This window comes from Podarcis liolepis (genome assembly GCF_965112155.1).
Source record: "Podarcis liolepis genome assembly, chromosome: 8".
Classification (NCBI taxonomy): domain Eukaryota; kingdom Metazoa; phylum Chordata; class Lepidosauria; order Squamata; family Lacertidae; genus Podarcis; species Podarcis liolepis.
In genome coordinates this window covers 59,028,258-59,044,322 of record NC_139560.1, presented here as the reverse complement: position 1 = coordinate 59,044,322, position 16,065 = coordinate 59,028,258, and the positions used below count along the sequence as shown (strand labels likewise).

At 45.1% G+C, this 16,065-nt stretch overlaps 2 long non-coding RNA genes across 6 annotated transcripts in view; one reads left to right on the top strand and one right to left on the bottom strand.

Moving 5' to 3' along the window:
* The window catches only part of LOC310714003, a 105,496-nt gene extending 94,451 nt beyond the window's left edge, over positions 1–11,045 (bottom strand). For 3 of the 5 annotated variants that reach the window (XR_014529494.1, XR_014529495.1, XR_014529496.1), the window contains exon 1: positions 10,650–11,037. This is a non-coding gene — a long non-coding RNA (uncharacterized lncRNA). Of the gene's footprint in view, positions 1–10,649 lie in introns of all 5 variants that reach the window. The other 2 variants (XR_014529493.1, XR_014529497.1) reach the window with 2 other exon arrangements.
* A 98-nt stretch (positions 11,046–11,143) lies between these two features.
* LOC310714031 lies at positions 11,144–11,904 on the top strand. Its single transcript, XR_014529536.1, has 2 exons — positions 11,144–11,249; positions 11,578–11,904. It is a non-coding gene; the product is annotated as an uncharacterized lncRNA (long non-coding RNA).
* Positions 11,905–16,065: the final 4,161 nt, after the last annotated feature.

The window sequence follows — 16,065 nt, the reverse complement described above, 5'->3', positions numbered from 1 at the left end:
AGAAGAAGAAGAAGAAGAAGAAGAGTTTGGATTTGATATCCCGCCTTTCACTCCCCTTCAGGAGTCTCAAAGCGGCTAACAATCTCCTTTCCCTTCCTCCCCCACAACAAACACTCTGTGAGGTGAGTGGGGCTGAGAGACTTCAAAGAAGTGTGACTGGCCCAAGGTCACCCAGCAGCTGCATGTGGAGGAGCGGAGACGCGAACCCGGTTACCCAGATTACGTGACTACCGCTCTTAACCACTACACCACACTGGCGAGAGTGTGCCGTAAATATATAATTTCACTATTAGATCACAGAGACACTCTGAAGTTCATTCTAGGAGTCCATCTCTAGGCTGAACCAGCGGTAAACTGAGTATATTTTTAGTAGTTTGAAGACATACTTGATAGATGAGTTGGGAGTAAATTCATGCAACTGAGCCTAAAAGATCAGCAGGACTCATTTTCAGCAGTGCTTACCTCTATGCCAAGGGTGGGGAAACTTTTTTGCCTGATGGGCCAGATCTTTATTTCCCTCGCACTGCCAAACCAACTTTGACAGGTAGGTGGGGCCACCCAGCTGCCAATCATCTGATATCCTATTGATGTCATGTGACTGACACGTCCCCCCTACACCAGGGGTAGTCAACCTTTTTATACCTACCGCCCACTAATGCATCTTTCTTGATGGTAAAATTTCCTTACCGCCCACCAGTGCTGCAGTAACATGTGGCGTAGAACCCCCTACCGCCCACCTGGAATCCTGAAATGCCTGCTAGTTGGTGGTAGGGACCAGGATGACTACCTGCACCAAAGTCGACCCGCTACCGTCGGCAGAGCTACGACACAGACAAAACAGTGAGTAATCTCAACCAATTAACAATTAGAAATTGGCTTTCGTTTCTGATAATATTGCTCTTTAAGGCAGTGCTACCAAGAGGTTTTCAGCTCAGGTACAGATGCAAAACTGCCACTTCTCCAAGACAGAAATATAACCTGAGATTGTATACACACATACACATACGCTGAACTGTTTCAATATTTTCTGCTAGACAGCAATGCATGTGGCTGGGAAAGGGGGAAACCGTACATCAAATGGTAGAAAAACAAAATAAAACCAAATCAAATAGAGGGGGAGGGGAGAAAGCCTCACCTTCAAATTGTTGGACCAATTTAAAACTGGCCAGGTGCCAGCTCCATTTGCTTATATAAGCACACGAACACACAGATAAAACCCCAGGCATAATGAGCATTTCAAGTGTTGCAAAACAAGGGAGATCAGACACCGTCCCGTTGAATAGGAGACATAAATGTTTATCAGTTTTGATAAACTCTCTTGCTTGCACCGACTGTATAAATGAGCATTGTGGAAAGTAATAGCTGCAATGTTCATTGCAATTTTTAGGTATTATATGGTGCCAGTAATATCACAGACATTGTGAGAAAAGGTTTGCAGGTCTGTATTTTGTTTTTTTGTAGCAGTGAACTGGTCTCGTGAAAATTCACAGGTGTATGGTATATACACAGAATCATGTTCCCCTTTTCCGTATGCGGCTATAGCACCCATCCGTGGTAAATGTTAATTGATTTGGTTATTGTGGTAGAAGCCGTTATATTAAAGAAGAAAATTTAATTAGGTGTGAACTGGAAGAATGCTTATATGGCTTCTCTGCTCCAGTTGCTTCCTGGAGCTCTCTTTTCCCTCTGTATCATTCAAAACAGAGTTGTGCTTTGAATACAAGTCAAAAAGTAGATTGGGGGTATGTTTGGAGTAGAAAAAGAGTACAGCTGGAAACAAGAGTTGGCAACCGCTCCTTCCAGATACTGTTCATAATTCCCCTCTTAAAGCGGCTTTTCTTCTTCACTGCCAGTTTTTTGTTTATATGCTTTATAAGGCATGCCGTTTCTGCAATATGGTGCCTTTATTATACTTTATATGGCATGCAATTTCTGCACAATTAAGCAAAGCATGAAAACAAATTGGCCTAGTTTTTCCACATCTGTGGCAATGTAATATGTGACTAGGAATTTACCCATTGTGCATATCTCCTTAGGTGTTGTATACTGTACATATTAAGAAGTAATTAGAGATAATTTTGACCCACAGGTGATCTAGTGTGGCAAAATATGCTGTGCAGGTAACACCTTTCTTCTCATCTATGCAAACTGTGTTTTTCTAGCCACTTAACATTACAGTGGTACCTCAGGTTAAGAACTTAATTCATTCTGGAGGTCCATTCTTAACGTAAAACTGTTTTTAACCTGAGGTACCACTTTAGCTGGGTTGAGACGCAGGTGGCTCTATGGGTTAAACCACAGAGCCTAGGACTTGCCGATCAGAAGGTCGGCGGTTTGAATCCCCACGACGGGGTGAGCTCCCGTTGCTCGGTCCCTGCTCCTGCCAACCTAGCAGTTCAAAAGCACATCAAAGTGCAAGTAGATAAATAGGTACCGCTCCGGTGGGAAGGTAAACGGCGTTTCCGTGCGCTGCTCTGGTTCGCCAGAAGCGGTTTAGTCATGCTGGCCACATGACCCGGAAGCTGTACACCGGCTCCCTCGGCCAATAAAGCGAAATGAGTGCCACAACCCCAGAGTTGGTCATGACTGGACCTAATGGTCAGGGGTCCCTTTACCTTTACCACTTTAGCTAATGGGGCCTCCTGCTGCCGCCAAACCGCCAGAGCACGATTTCTGTTCTCCATTAGAACAGAATGGAGGCCCCATTAGTTAAAGTGGTGCTTCAGGTTAAGAACAGTTTCAGGTTAAGAACGGACCTCTGGAACAAATTAAGTACTTAACCCGAGGTACCACTGTATTGTGATCCATTGTTGAAGGGCCCATAAAAGATGTAGGGCTGGTGCCTATTCTACCTATTTATTGTTTCTTATGTGAAAAACTTTCAATGAAAATTGATTACAAAAATAAAATTTAATCGAGCATTTAAAAGTGAGAGACACCAGTGATTCACAGGAAACTGAATTCTATTATCAGTACCATAGTTTGTGTATTTCCCTTTACTTCTACAGTCCTTGTTCCTTATTATGGAACCTCCATGAGTATTTATTGATGACATTTGTCTTTCCATTCAAAGATGCCCAAGGCCACATTCAAAATTTAAACAACAGGTATATACAACAATCATACCACACCTCTGACTGGAGAGTAAATCTCTTTGTCTGTTGGGGCCCCAGAACATCTTTCTGTGGGGGACCAATTCCCCTCCCCCCAGCAATGTTTGGACTGGGGGCAATCATTGGTCTCAGGAAGAACATGGGGACCTTGTACGTCTGTTTCCAGGGACCTGACAAGAAACAAGCAGCCATCATTATAAATACAGTACCAGCCCAATCTCTGTCTTGCATTGCAGCCTCTTTTTCTTCAGCTGAATATAAAACTTTTGGCCCCAAATGGTGAAAATGCTTTGAGGGTCATGCTTAACAGGGTCCATTTAGGGAATTAATGCTCTGCACACACAAGTGTTTTTAGTCTCTAAACAACAAACAGGATTGATTTCCAAATGGTGGCATTAAATCCAAACTGCTAGTGCGCAAACACAATAGGGCAATGTACTAGAACTGAGTCAGAAAGCAGCTAAAAGGAAATAGTATTCTTGATAGCGAGTAAACTATTAACCGACACCAACTATTGCAGCTGCAGGTAAAACAAATGAGCGATAACATTGCACCTGGCCTTCCATAAAATGTTCTCTGTGATTTAACTAGGGACGGTGATAAGTGAGCATTTTCTAGCTTGGTAATTAATACCAGAGAGAGAGAGAAGACTTTGTTGTTTGTAGGAACAGCTGATAGTATTTTACTTAGCACAAACTTTTGTCTCTGTACAGATTTATGATTTACAAGATGAGAAGGTCTGTGTGAAGAACAAACAGTTTGGTACATGGGCTGAAATACACTGGTTGACTTATCCAGATCAGTGCCTTTCAGATAAAGACAATAATCCGTGTTAAGTGAAGTAACAAACTAGTCTTTCTTATATAACTGTTCTCCTTTCTCAAAAACTTGCCAGATATTACTAAGGTTAACTTAAATTACTCTTAAGTGATTTGGTTTCTACCACTGAAATCATCTAGTAGTTATTTTGGGGTTTTTTGCCATTTTTAATGTCTCTCTTCAAAATTTTAAAAGTATTTTTATTGCTGAGACATAGTGGCAAAATTATTATTATTTTTAAAAAATCATCATGCATGAACAAAGTTATTGCAACCAGTTTTGAGATGAAAGCATATAGTGCAACAGAAGAAAGCACTGCTGGAATTCCTCTGTGACAAGACTGTATCACTGTGCTGCGGCTTATGTCTGGTCAGAGGCGAAACTAGGCTTTATTTCACCGGGGTCAAAGACACAGTTTGGCACACACACAGGAGCCTCAATGGCGCTCCTCTGGAGGCTTCACGCAAGGCAAAAAAATCAGCTAGGAAACCCCGCCCCCTAGCTATGGCAATGCATAAGTGACAAGTGCTTAGGACTAAGGACTTGGGGGTAACAGCAAGTGAATTGAAGGTTATGAAAGAAAGCGCAGCAACAGAGCAACACAAATAAATAGACAAAGGTAGGGAAAATGTAGAAAATTAAATAAGTTGCCTTTTTAATATTGCTGTTCTTATGGCGTTGACTTTTATTATTCACATAAGCTGCCTTGAACTAAATGAGAAACTAAGAGGTATAAATATTAAATTAAAAAATCTACAGACGCCATCTTTTATACCAAAACCTTGCATTTTAACCCAAATTACAAACCAAAATGGAATTATACTACAAGCTTGGTTTACAATTCAGTTTGCAAAATTAACTGAATCTTAAAAATTTCGCTTTATAGATGATACTGTGAAGATCAATGGAAAATATTCTCAGCTACGTTTGGGCAGAGTTGCTCAAAACTCTGGGCGTTGACATTATAAACTGAAATGAACTGTCTGTTCCATGTTGCTTAGAGCCAATATCCCAGATCGTCTACAGATTCAGGCATGTTTGGGGATACATTGTAAAATGAAACAGGACAATGCAACAAACATCTCTTAGATACTGTAGGAAATCAAGCAAGCTGAAGCCCCACTCACTCAATTAGAACATGACCTAACTATAGGAGATCTGACCGATTAAGAGCTTCGCTAGCTCACCATTTTTTACTCTCTAAGACAGAACTGCAAGCCTGACAGCTTTTACTATAGCAGATATAATTCATCCAATTCTCAATTAAATTCTTGAAGGTTTTCCACAAGGCCTGATGCCAGACAGAAGACACTCATAGTGTGTTGTTATTACTCCTGAATCAGAGTCTATATAGCTAGCTAACTTGTAAAAATAAACAGATAACTTGTGTTTTCTCTTACTGAGCCATATGAATTTTGCATATAATTTCCATTGCCATGAGTGCAAGGGAGGAAAAATACCAAAAATGTTTTATGTGTTTTATAAGCATCCTGATAAGTACTGGTTTCTTTTGTAAGACGTGCATCTTACGATGAAGGAATTATGAATAGCTATGCACATGTCATGGGACGTGGGTGGCGCTGTGGGTTAAACCACAGAGCCTAGGACTTGCTGATCAGAAGGTCAGCGGTTCGAATCCCCGGCGACGGGGTGAGCTCCCATTGCTCGGACCCTGCTCCTGCCAACCTAGCAGTTCGAAAGCATGTCAGAGTGCAAGTAGATAAATAGGTACTACTCCGGTGGGAAGGTAAACGGTGTTTCCGTGCGCTGCTCTGGTTCGCCAGAAGCAGCATAGTCATGCTGGCCACATGACCCGGAAGCTGTACCCGGCTCCCTCGGCCAATAATGTGAGATGAGCACCGCAACCCCAGAGTCGGCCACGACTGGACCTAATGGTCAGGGGTCCCTTTACCTTTACTAATGCTGCAGTTATGCCGCACCTTAGATCAGGCCACGACCCAGGCTGTACTGGGTCCCAATTGAAGACGGTAGGAAGCTCAAACTGCTTGCCCCATCAGAGGCAGGCTCCTGTCCCCATGCAAGTTCCATGGCAGGCAACTATAGAATAGGTGTAGATGTATCTAGTATGGTGCTGGTGCCAGAAGGGAACCTGCACATGCTCCTCTGCTTGTATGTTGAGTTACACTGCTGGTGTGACAGCTTGGCAACACCACACGTTTCCTTTTCAGGCATCCTCAGTTCAGCGTTTCCCCAACTTGGGTCTCCCTCCAGCTGCTTTTGAACTACAATTCCCATCAACCCCGACCACTGGTCCTGCTAGCTAGGGATGGTGGGAGTTGTAGTCCAAAATCAGCTGCAGACTAAAGTTTGGGAAACACTGTCCTAGATGCTATTCATTCCCAGTCACCTTTTGTTTTGTTTTCTGTTCTAGGGATTGGAAGATAGGATTCAACTGTCCCCACCCTAGCTTTATCTGCCTTCAGCTAGCCACAGGATGGGACTCAGGGGGGGAAGCAGGAAGTTTGGGGAATGTGTGGCTCCTCCTATCTCTGATCACTGTAGTGTAAGGAAGCAGCCTCTCAGCTTGCAGGAGGACGGGTGCTGCTGCCAGGTTGTATGGGGCAGTCAGCAGGGGGTGGGGGGGAGGGAGAATGATGTGAAGGGTGCTGGCAGCACTGTTGGCTTGCACCGATGGAGTCAGGGCACTCTTGCATCATGCTGTGCTGCAGGGATGTGTGCTGAGGGCACATCCCCATTGTTGTGAGTTTCACTGGCATGTAGGGTCATTGCTGACACAGCCCCAACTGATGGGCAATGGCCATGTTCCAGGGAGGCTGGAGATGCACCTGTCATTTTCACCCCACTTTTCTATTGCCTACTCATGCATACAGTATTTCCCCTCCTGAGCTAAGTGCACACTAGATATTGGCCTTCTACCAGCATAGCAGCAACATCTCTCTCCCCACTGCTGGTTTAGGATTATGTCGACAAGCAGGTGCCTGAGAATTTTCTTTTACTGTAAAAAAAAACAACAAAAAACCCCACTTTCTTTTTTAAAAAAAGATAGTGCAGCCATTGGAATATTTATTGTCGTAAAGCACAGGATCTGAAACTATAGAATACTTCGATTAATTTAAAGTGACTACTTTTACACAGTCTCTGTACAGTACAGCTGTAAGCAGCTGTAACTTCCCCGTTTCCTGCCCAGAAAATGTATTAGGTAACAATTCATCAACCTTAAATACAAGCTTTAAAGAGAAAGGCAAATTCAAATCCTGCCTCAGTTATGCACACCTGCACATTAAGATCAATCATAAAAAATGATCGCAGTGTCAGTTGTAAAAATGCTATCCAGAGGAAAACGGATGGTGCCCAATCTAGTATTTCTTGCAAAACTACTTTAAAGAGATAACTTGGGGGGGGGGTTGTAATTATATAACACATTTCCTTGAGATGGTTCATATTTAGAATCAAGAGCACTCTTATTACGTACAGGCTAATCAATGTACGTACAGGCAGCTGACATGAATAAATGTAATATATGAAGTTACCCCCATCGCTTCATCTCTAGTACAAGGAGGAAAACACACCTTCACCAGTTAAATTTCTGACTGTGAAGCTGCTGTTAGCAGCACAGGAGCCTTGAAAGCAGGGAGGGGAGGTAAGCTGGCAACCATAGTCATATGTGATGTTTGAATGCTGCAGAAAGAAGCACCTTACCTGTTAATTGTGACCAACAAGATTAACATGTAAAAAACGTTATTCACAAATATGTACAATGTTATGGGGGGGAGGATGGAAGACTAAAAATACACCACTTAATTTAGAAAATGTCTATTCACAGGTTACATGAGCAAAGGTTTAAAGGTGTTTGTAAATCCTACACCTTCCTACACAGACATTGATTTTTTTAAAAAAAAAACACCTTATAAATGTGCATTTAAAACTGCATTTCTATCTTTCACACATGAAGGAGGCACAAAGGGAACATGTGAAAAGAGCACATGGGCGGCTACATACATAACATTTTAAGTGCACTCAACAACGGGGTTCCATTCCAATGCATCTACTTTCAAAGCAACAAATGTGTACTCAAACCATGTCCACCGCATTTACAGTGCAGTAAACTTTTCATATTTGCTCAGAAGTAAAGCGGGTGGCGCGGTGGGTAAAACCTCAACGCCTAGGACTTGCCGATCGAATCCCCGCGGCGGGGTGCGCTCCCGTCGTTCGGTCCCAGCGCCTGCCAACCTAGCAGTTCGAAAGCAGCCCCGGGTGCAAGTAGATAAATAGGGACCGCTTACCAGCGGGACGGTAAACGGCGTTCTGTGTGCTGCGCTGGCTCGCCAGATGCAGCTTGTCACACTGGCCACGTGACCCGGAAGTGTCTGCGGACAGCGCTGGCTCCCGGCCTATACAGTGAGATGAGCGCACAACCCTAGAGTCTGTCAAGACTGGCCCGTACAGGCAGGGGTATCTTTACCTTTACCTTTTTAAAGCTCACTGATTTATGTGTGTTTCCTTACAGCTGTGCATAGAACTGCAGCCTTAAGCTCTGTTTTCACTCTTTGGCTGTTCACAACACTTGAGTTTCAAGTTATAATGCGACATTTGATTTCTGAAAATGACAAGTGTTAGGGCTTACTAGGGAGACATGCATGGAAGTAGTTCACCTGCAATTGCCGTTTAGCTAGGTGTGACCTGGTCTCTTTGAGCTTGGACACTGAAGCAAGGGCAAAGCTTTGGAGTACCATATTTTTTGCACCATAACACTCACTTTTTTCCTTCTAAAAAGTAAGGAGAAATGTCTGTGCGTGTTATGGAGGAAATGCCTACGGGTGGCATGCCTACGGATTTTCCTCCTCTAAAAACTATGTGCGTGTTATGGTCGGGTGCGTGTTATAGAGCGAAAAATACGGTAGTTCAATTGATTTCAATGAACACTACATTACTAATACCACACTGTATGTGTCTCAACATTTTGGGAGGAAGAGGGGTAGGAACTGCCACTGTTAATAAAGGCATTATCACTGTATTTTTCTGTATTTCATTTCCCCCCCGCCCGACCTCACTGTCTACAATCTCCACTTCTACCTGCAACTCAGGATAACACTTCATGCATCTGGTGAATTGGACTGCAGTCCAAGGAAGTTTATGCCATGATAAATGTGTTGATCTTTTAACATCTTTTTAATCCAGAATACGGTAGCTAGACTGGTGACTGGGAGCGGCCACTGGGACCATATATCACCAGTCCTAAAGGATCTACATTGGCTCCCGGTTTGTTTCCGTGGACAATTCAAAGTGTTGGTGGTGACCTTTAAAGCCCTAAACAGCCTCAACCCAGTATACCTGAAGTATACCTGAAGGAGCGTCTCCACCCCCATCCTTGAGGGCCTTCTGGTGGTTCCCTCACTGCAAGAAGTGAAGTTACAAGGAACCAGGCAGAGGGCCTTCTTGGGAGTGGTGCCCGCCCTGTGGAATGCCCTCCCATCAGATGTCAAAGAGATAAAGAACTACCCAATTTTTAGGAGACATCCGAAGGCTGCCCTGTATCAGGAAGTTTTTTAAAATGTTTGATGTTTTATTGCATTTTTATATCTGTTGGAAGGCAGGCAGAGTGGCTGGGGGGGCAACCCAGCCAGATTGGGGGGGCGGATTATGAATAATAAAATGTATTATTGTTGTTATAAGATGCCACAAGAACCTTTGCCTCCGAAGTAATCCTTCTAAAGTCTGCGTCTCTCTCTACATGCCCTCGCAGGCTGCAATCCTACACGAACACTTCCCTGGGAGCATGTCCCGCAGACCTCAATGGGACTTACTTACTCCTGAGCACAGGCATCCATAGGACTGCGCTGTCAGCACGTGAACTAAGCATCGGCAGTGTCTGTGTTTGCGTGCGTGTTGCAAAACAAGCCCCCACCGCCAGGCATGGGCAAAGGCTCGCAATTGCGCTTGTGCAATCCCTCACCTTTTTCCTTGTTCTTTTCCCCTCCCCCAGCAGGACTCCCGGCGCCACCTGCCTGTCTCGCGCGCAGCCACGCGCCACGCCCGCTCCTTCCTTTCTCTCTCTGCCAGCCAAGAGTCGCGTGGCGTTTCCTTTTGGAAAGCTCCTCCCGAAAACGGTGCTTTCCTTTCCCCGAAACCAAGAGCAAATCCAAGTTCAAAAAAAGGGGAGGGTGCAGGCGGGAGGAACGGATGGGGAGGGCGGGGGGAGAAAGGTGACTTTGGCAAGCGGAAAGTTGCTGCGCAGTCCCGGGTGGATCTGATGAAACGCAACCCGTATGCGCGTTTAGTTGGTCGGAAGCGGTTTTGTTCAGGGGGCTTACTTCAAGTAAAGTCAAAATAAAAAAAATTCCTTCCAGTAGCACCTTAAAGACCAACTAAGTTAGTTCTTGGTATGAGCTTTCGTGTGCACTAACAAGAACTAACTTAGTTGGTCTTTAAGGTGCTACTGGAAGGAATTTTTTTTATTTTGACTATGGCAGACCAACACGGCTACCTACCTGTTTCAAGTAAAGTATTAACAGTATGGCTCAGGATTTCAGTCTTTTTGTGACCTAGGGCACCAAAGCAGAGTATAAACCCTCAGGCAAGATGCATCTCCATGATTACTCGCATTTTCACCCAGTAAATGTGCTGCAGAGACTTGCACCTGGGCGCACTGCAAAAGCTGGCCATTTTACGCTCGCTTACCAGGGCGCAAGTCCCCTCCCGCTCAGTGGCGCAAGGTAGCGCTATCTGCGCACTTACTTGGACGGGACGGGGATGGTCGCCACAGGCGCTTTCCTTCGAGCGAGCCCTGGGCGTCAATGGTGGCTGGAGAAAGGGCGGGAAAGCCTTCGTCGGGAGACGCCGCCTATTTGTTTTGCTTTTTCGGGGTAGGGGTGGCGACGAGCTCCCAGCGCGGGTGGGTGGGACCGAGTAGGCGCGGGCTGAAAGTGGACTTTGGCGGGAGAAATCGGGCCACCTCCTTCTCCCCCACCCTGAGGCGGGAGCTTAAGCACAACCGTTTGCAAGAGGAGGAGGAGGACCGCGAAAAGGTCACGCCGACGCGGCTCCTGGTTAGAAAAAAAAAAGCCCTCCGGCTTGGAGCGAGACGCCGGGTACTCCGCGGCGCGCGTGGGGTTAAAGACGCCGGCCGCGGGAGCTCCGCCGACGCCGCGCGCGCCCGACGGCGGGCTCCGCCTCGAGTTGCTCCGGCGAAGCTGCTGCTGCTGCTGCTGCCCCTCCTCTGCGGGGTCGGCGGGAGGCAGCGGCGCGCTCCCTTCCCTCTCGGCCTCCCGCTCCGGCAGGTGTCTGGGCCTGCCTGACCGCGAAAGCGGAGCAACCCCCTCCCCCTGCGGCTTTTTCGTAATTATTATTATTATTATTTTAGCGTTGCGCAGCAGTTGGTTCTCTTCCCAGTTTCTCTCTCTCTCTCTCGGTGACCCCGCCGCAGCCTTTCTGGGGAGGAACCAGGAAGAAGAGAAGGGAGGTGAGGGGGGAAGAGCGGGGTGAACGGCGCCGGCGCTTGCTACGGGGAGCGAGTCAGGCACATCGAGAGATATATGTATACATATATAATATATACACATACATGTGTATATATTTATACACAACTTTGTTCTCCCCCCTTTCCCCTCTATCATTTTCAATAAAATATTGATATTATCCTTTCCCTTTTCTTTCCCCCCCTGAGAAGATTGCTGAAGAGATATTTCCACCAAGCCATTGCCCTTCGGAAATGTAGAGATCTAACTGTGGTTCTCACCATGGGAAACCACTGGCATGCACAAACAGGATTCCTAAGAATTCGGTAAAGGCTTGCATGAGTGTGGCTCAAAACACACACACAACCAACAGCACAGTGAACCTGCTTTCTTCAAGGGATGTGGTCCTACAAAGGCAGTCCAGTCAACTTTCATTTAAAACCAGTGGGACTGACAAATGAACCAGTTAAGGAATGCCATGCAGCCTCCCTCCCAGCAATGTGATATAATTTTTAGCAATAAATGGGCTGTATGTACTTGCAGTCCCTTGTGCTCACCCAGTACGGAACTTGCCTGTTACAGACATCTGCTTGGAACCCATTAATTGCTTCCTGCAGATGGCAATGACCTTGTCAATAGTTAGGCTTTTAGGCCGTGTCACGTGCCTGCCCTGTTCTAAATGTACTGTACATCTGAAAGTGTAAAGTCTAAGTGTGACAGATGTATATCACAAATACAGGGAGACAGGTTTGGCTGCGGCTTCTTGTTTGCATGGTTGGCAGGCCCAAACGAAACAGCTCTGAGATTGCAGCTCACGGGCCTGGAAAGGCACTGCGAGTCTGTGCCAACAACTTGCTGTAATGGAAAAGGCTGTCTTCGTTGCAGCTGTGCTAGGCATGAAACAGTTAAAAGGCACAGATATTGTAGCTTTTGGCGCATGCAAAAAGTCCCATCCCTGGCATGTCCCCGTAGGACTGGGATTGAAATCCTGGATAAACCACTTCAGGGTCAACATGGACAGTAATGAGCTGGATGGGTTAATGGTGCGACTGTAGAAGGCAGCTCCTTAACCATGTGAGCCTTGGGTATGTTTCAAAAAAGTTTGAACAGGAGATCATAGAACTATAGAATTGTCAAGTTGGAAGGGACTCCAAGGCTCATCTAGTCTCACCCTCTGGAAGGCAGTAATCTTTCGTCCAATGTGGGACTCGAACCCATAACCCTGAGATTAAGAGTCTCATGCTCTACCAACTGAGCAATCCCCTGGATCCTTGGTAAGCTTGCAAGAGGACAGTCAACAGGAGTGATTTGCACATCACACAGTGCATTTATCATGGGTGCCTAGCCTGCAAAATATGGGGTATCTCTTAACATTCTCTGCAAAAGCGAATGGTGATGCTCGCTCCCAGCTACGTATATCATATAGGAATGCATATCAGGCAACTGGGACAAGTTGCAGCTCCATGCCTCATAGCTGTCCCCACAGTATCTTGCCTGAGGCCACATCACCTATGAAACCACTGGGAAAGTTCTGAACTGTCGACTTCCTGGGTCACAGCTGACAATCTTGCACTGCTATCCTTTACTCAGCTGTAAGTGTACAGTGGTACCTCGGGTTACGTACTTAATTCGTTCCGGAGGTCTGTTCTTAACCTGAAACTGTTCTTAACCTGAAGCACCACTTTAGCTAATGGGGCCTCCTGCTGCTGCCATGCGGCCGCCGCGCAATTTCTGTTCTCATTCTGAAGCAAAGTTCTTAACCTGAAGTACTATTTCTGGGTTAGCAGAGTCTGTAACCTGAAGCGTATGTAACCTGAAGCGTATGTAACCCGAGGTACCGCTGTAACTGTATTCAGTGGGAGCCCATCCTCAGGCTGGTGTGCACAGTTCCTTAAACCATATAGTACCATAAACCCAGTCTGACGGGAGTTCTGGGCCATTTCTTCATCTCTATGGGTGCAATCCTATTCACTTACCTGAGTGTGAGCCTCACTTAGTCCCATGTATAGAGCTCCACTGTAAATCAGGAAGACTATCAAATATAAGGCTTGGGGCCTTATTATTAGATACTTCTGGGGTCATCAGCAGGGCCTGTGGTGCTTTTATCCAGTGCTTTTTTCCTAGAAAAATAGGTGCCGGAACTCACCATGAAGTTGTCACAGTAAGTGCCACACAAAAAGAGGTGCCAGTACTGCGTCTCCTTGCGTCCCCCCTGGGGGGAGCCCTGCTTATATCCACCCAGAATTACTGAATGACCAGAGTTAGGATAAAAAGGTTGCACTCTTAGTGCTGGGATGTGGGACCTGTGGCTCTTCCAATGGCAATGGTCAGTGGTGGAAGTTGCAGTGCAACAAGCACGACAGTGGTGGCCTATTAGCTGTTGTTTTATTTGGTATTGGAAGTTCTACGATCCTTTGCTTCTATGAACGGCATCTATGCTTTTTTTTTATTATGGAGGGGCAGAGGTGCCCTATATCCCTGCTTTCAGTGGACAAGAAAGCAGACCCACTTGGCCCCTCAACCCACCCACCCCTGCCAAGTTTTCCAAATGAGCAACACGGGTGTCAAAGGATGTGCTGGATTAAGTGCTTGGAACTTTGGGATTTGCCAGCATTTCAGCAAAGAGCAGGAAGGAGGAAGAATGAAGGGCAGTGGCCTGACTCATATGGTCACTAGAGACATTACCAGAGCATAGCAAGGGAAAAGGTGTGTGCTAAAGATTTCAAAATGTGTGTGTGTCTGTGTGTGACGTTGATTGAAATGGAACCAAGAGTTTGGTGTCTAGCCACAGTAACATTTGTATGTTTTTATGGGGAATTATGGGTGTGACCCCAGGCATCTGTTGGATAAGGAATGTGACTTTTTATCCTAGATCTATATAATACGGAAGTGGGGTGCAGGAACGCTGGAATTTTTGAAGAATACTGATAACGTCACAATGAGTCTTACAGAAATTTAAGCTGAGCAGCCCAATCATATTCTTAATTATTCCCACTGTGTACTTGCTGTAGGATCAAGCAGAGGCATTCTGGAGCCAGCAATTTCTAGCATCTTCTCTTTTATATTGTAATTTATAAGTTCCAATGCTTTGCACAAAATGCAGTAAAAAAACAACCAAAAACCTAAATTTCCCACACTATGGTAATATTTAGAGCTGACTTCCAACTGTTCGAAGTTGTGTGTAGGTGTATGGGGTTTTCCCTCAAGAATATATTTATATATAAAAAAGCCTTTGGAGTTCAGTCAGAAGCATACAGCTTTGTGCTGTTCAATAAATCATGGGGGGAAATAATACATTGTGTTAGTTACATCTGAATTTTCCCACGTTTACTTACTTTTCTGCAGAAGAGGCTCAGCACTGCCCCCTAGTGTTCTGTTTTCCATGACATACTTCATTTATTAGGAAGAAATATAACCAAAAGTGAAAATGTGCAATTTTATACCCCAGTGTATGGATCTTTACAAAACCCTTGTGGAGTAAGTTATCGGAGGATGGTGACCAGAATGCCCAGTTCTTTTAAAAATATGTTTGTTTTTAAATGATACCTTTCATTGTCTTTCACCATTAGCTGATTGACACACCTTAGGTATTTTGAGCCTCCCTTCAAAATAAAAATAGTTAATAATTTTATCACATGAACAAAACAAAGTTAGTGTTATACATAAGTGCTTGTTTTGCTAAAAATATGTGTTTGAATTTGCTAATTTTAGCTGTTACAGTACCCTGCTTACCGTTTATAATACATGGTTGACACAGTTCTGAAGATAAAGACAAAGCATTGATTTAATACAGAAACATTTATCACGGTATCAGGCTATAAGGGTGAGGGGGGGGGGGAATTACCAATGGTTTTGTTCAGCTTTGTTTTCAAGAATGTTTGTGTGCTTACATTGATGATGCAGCACCCAGTGCAGTTTGAGCACTCCAGAAGCAAGTAGACCAGGAGACACAAGGGCCTTCAAAGGAGAAGCTGTGAAGAAAGGGAAATTTGGAAAGTCTCATGCAAAACTCCTTGACCTGCTTTCAGCACCTGTCTTTACTTGGCTGCCGGTTACACCTGCCACAACTTGTAAGCGGTTCCTTTTAGGATATGCTTTCTTCAATGCACTCTGGGGGAAAGTGAACTTTGGGGCCTCCTGCAGCACACATCCTACAGCTTCTCCTGCTGTTGCTTTTGTGTGGTTGGGGCTGACTTTTTAGTTCTGCACTCTCTGAGAGTCCTGATTAGTTCTACCCAGACGCTAATGCTGATTGCCTTGCTTTCTGTAATTTGAGTGAAGGGAAGAAATCTGGGCCTGCTCAGAAATGCACCTGGAGGACCCGAACATTCAGGTGGGTTGCTTTCTGTGCCCTCCACTTTACTTTCCCTGAAGCAGACACTTCTCCTGCTCCTCTCAACTCTACATTTTCTCTCCCCAAAATACCAAACGCGGCACAACAAATCTAAACAGAGATTAACCTTAAATTAGTATTATGTGTAAGTTAGTTATTATTGCAGGCTGACACTCGTTCACATCAGTGGCAAATAAGCATCATCACACTCAGGGTTACCGCAGCCACACCGTGGTATAAAATTAAGAGTATTCTGCTGGAGACATGAACAGATACAGAGCATTGTGCTGGTGTGAAGAATGTGCATGCTCATGCTACTGCACTGGCAACAGCTACCAGAATCGGTACATCATAGCAGCTTAAG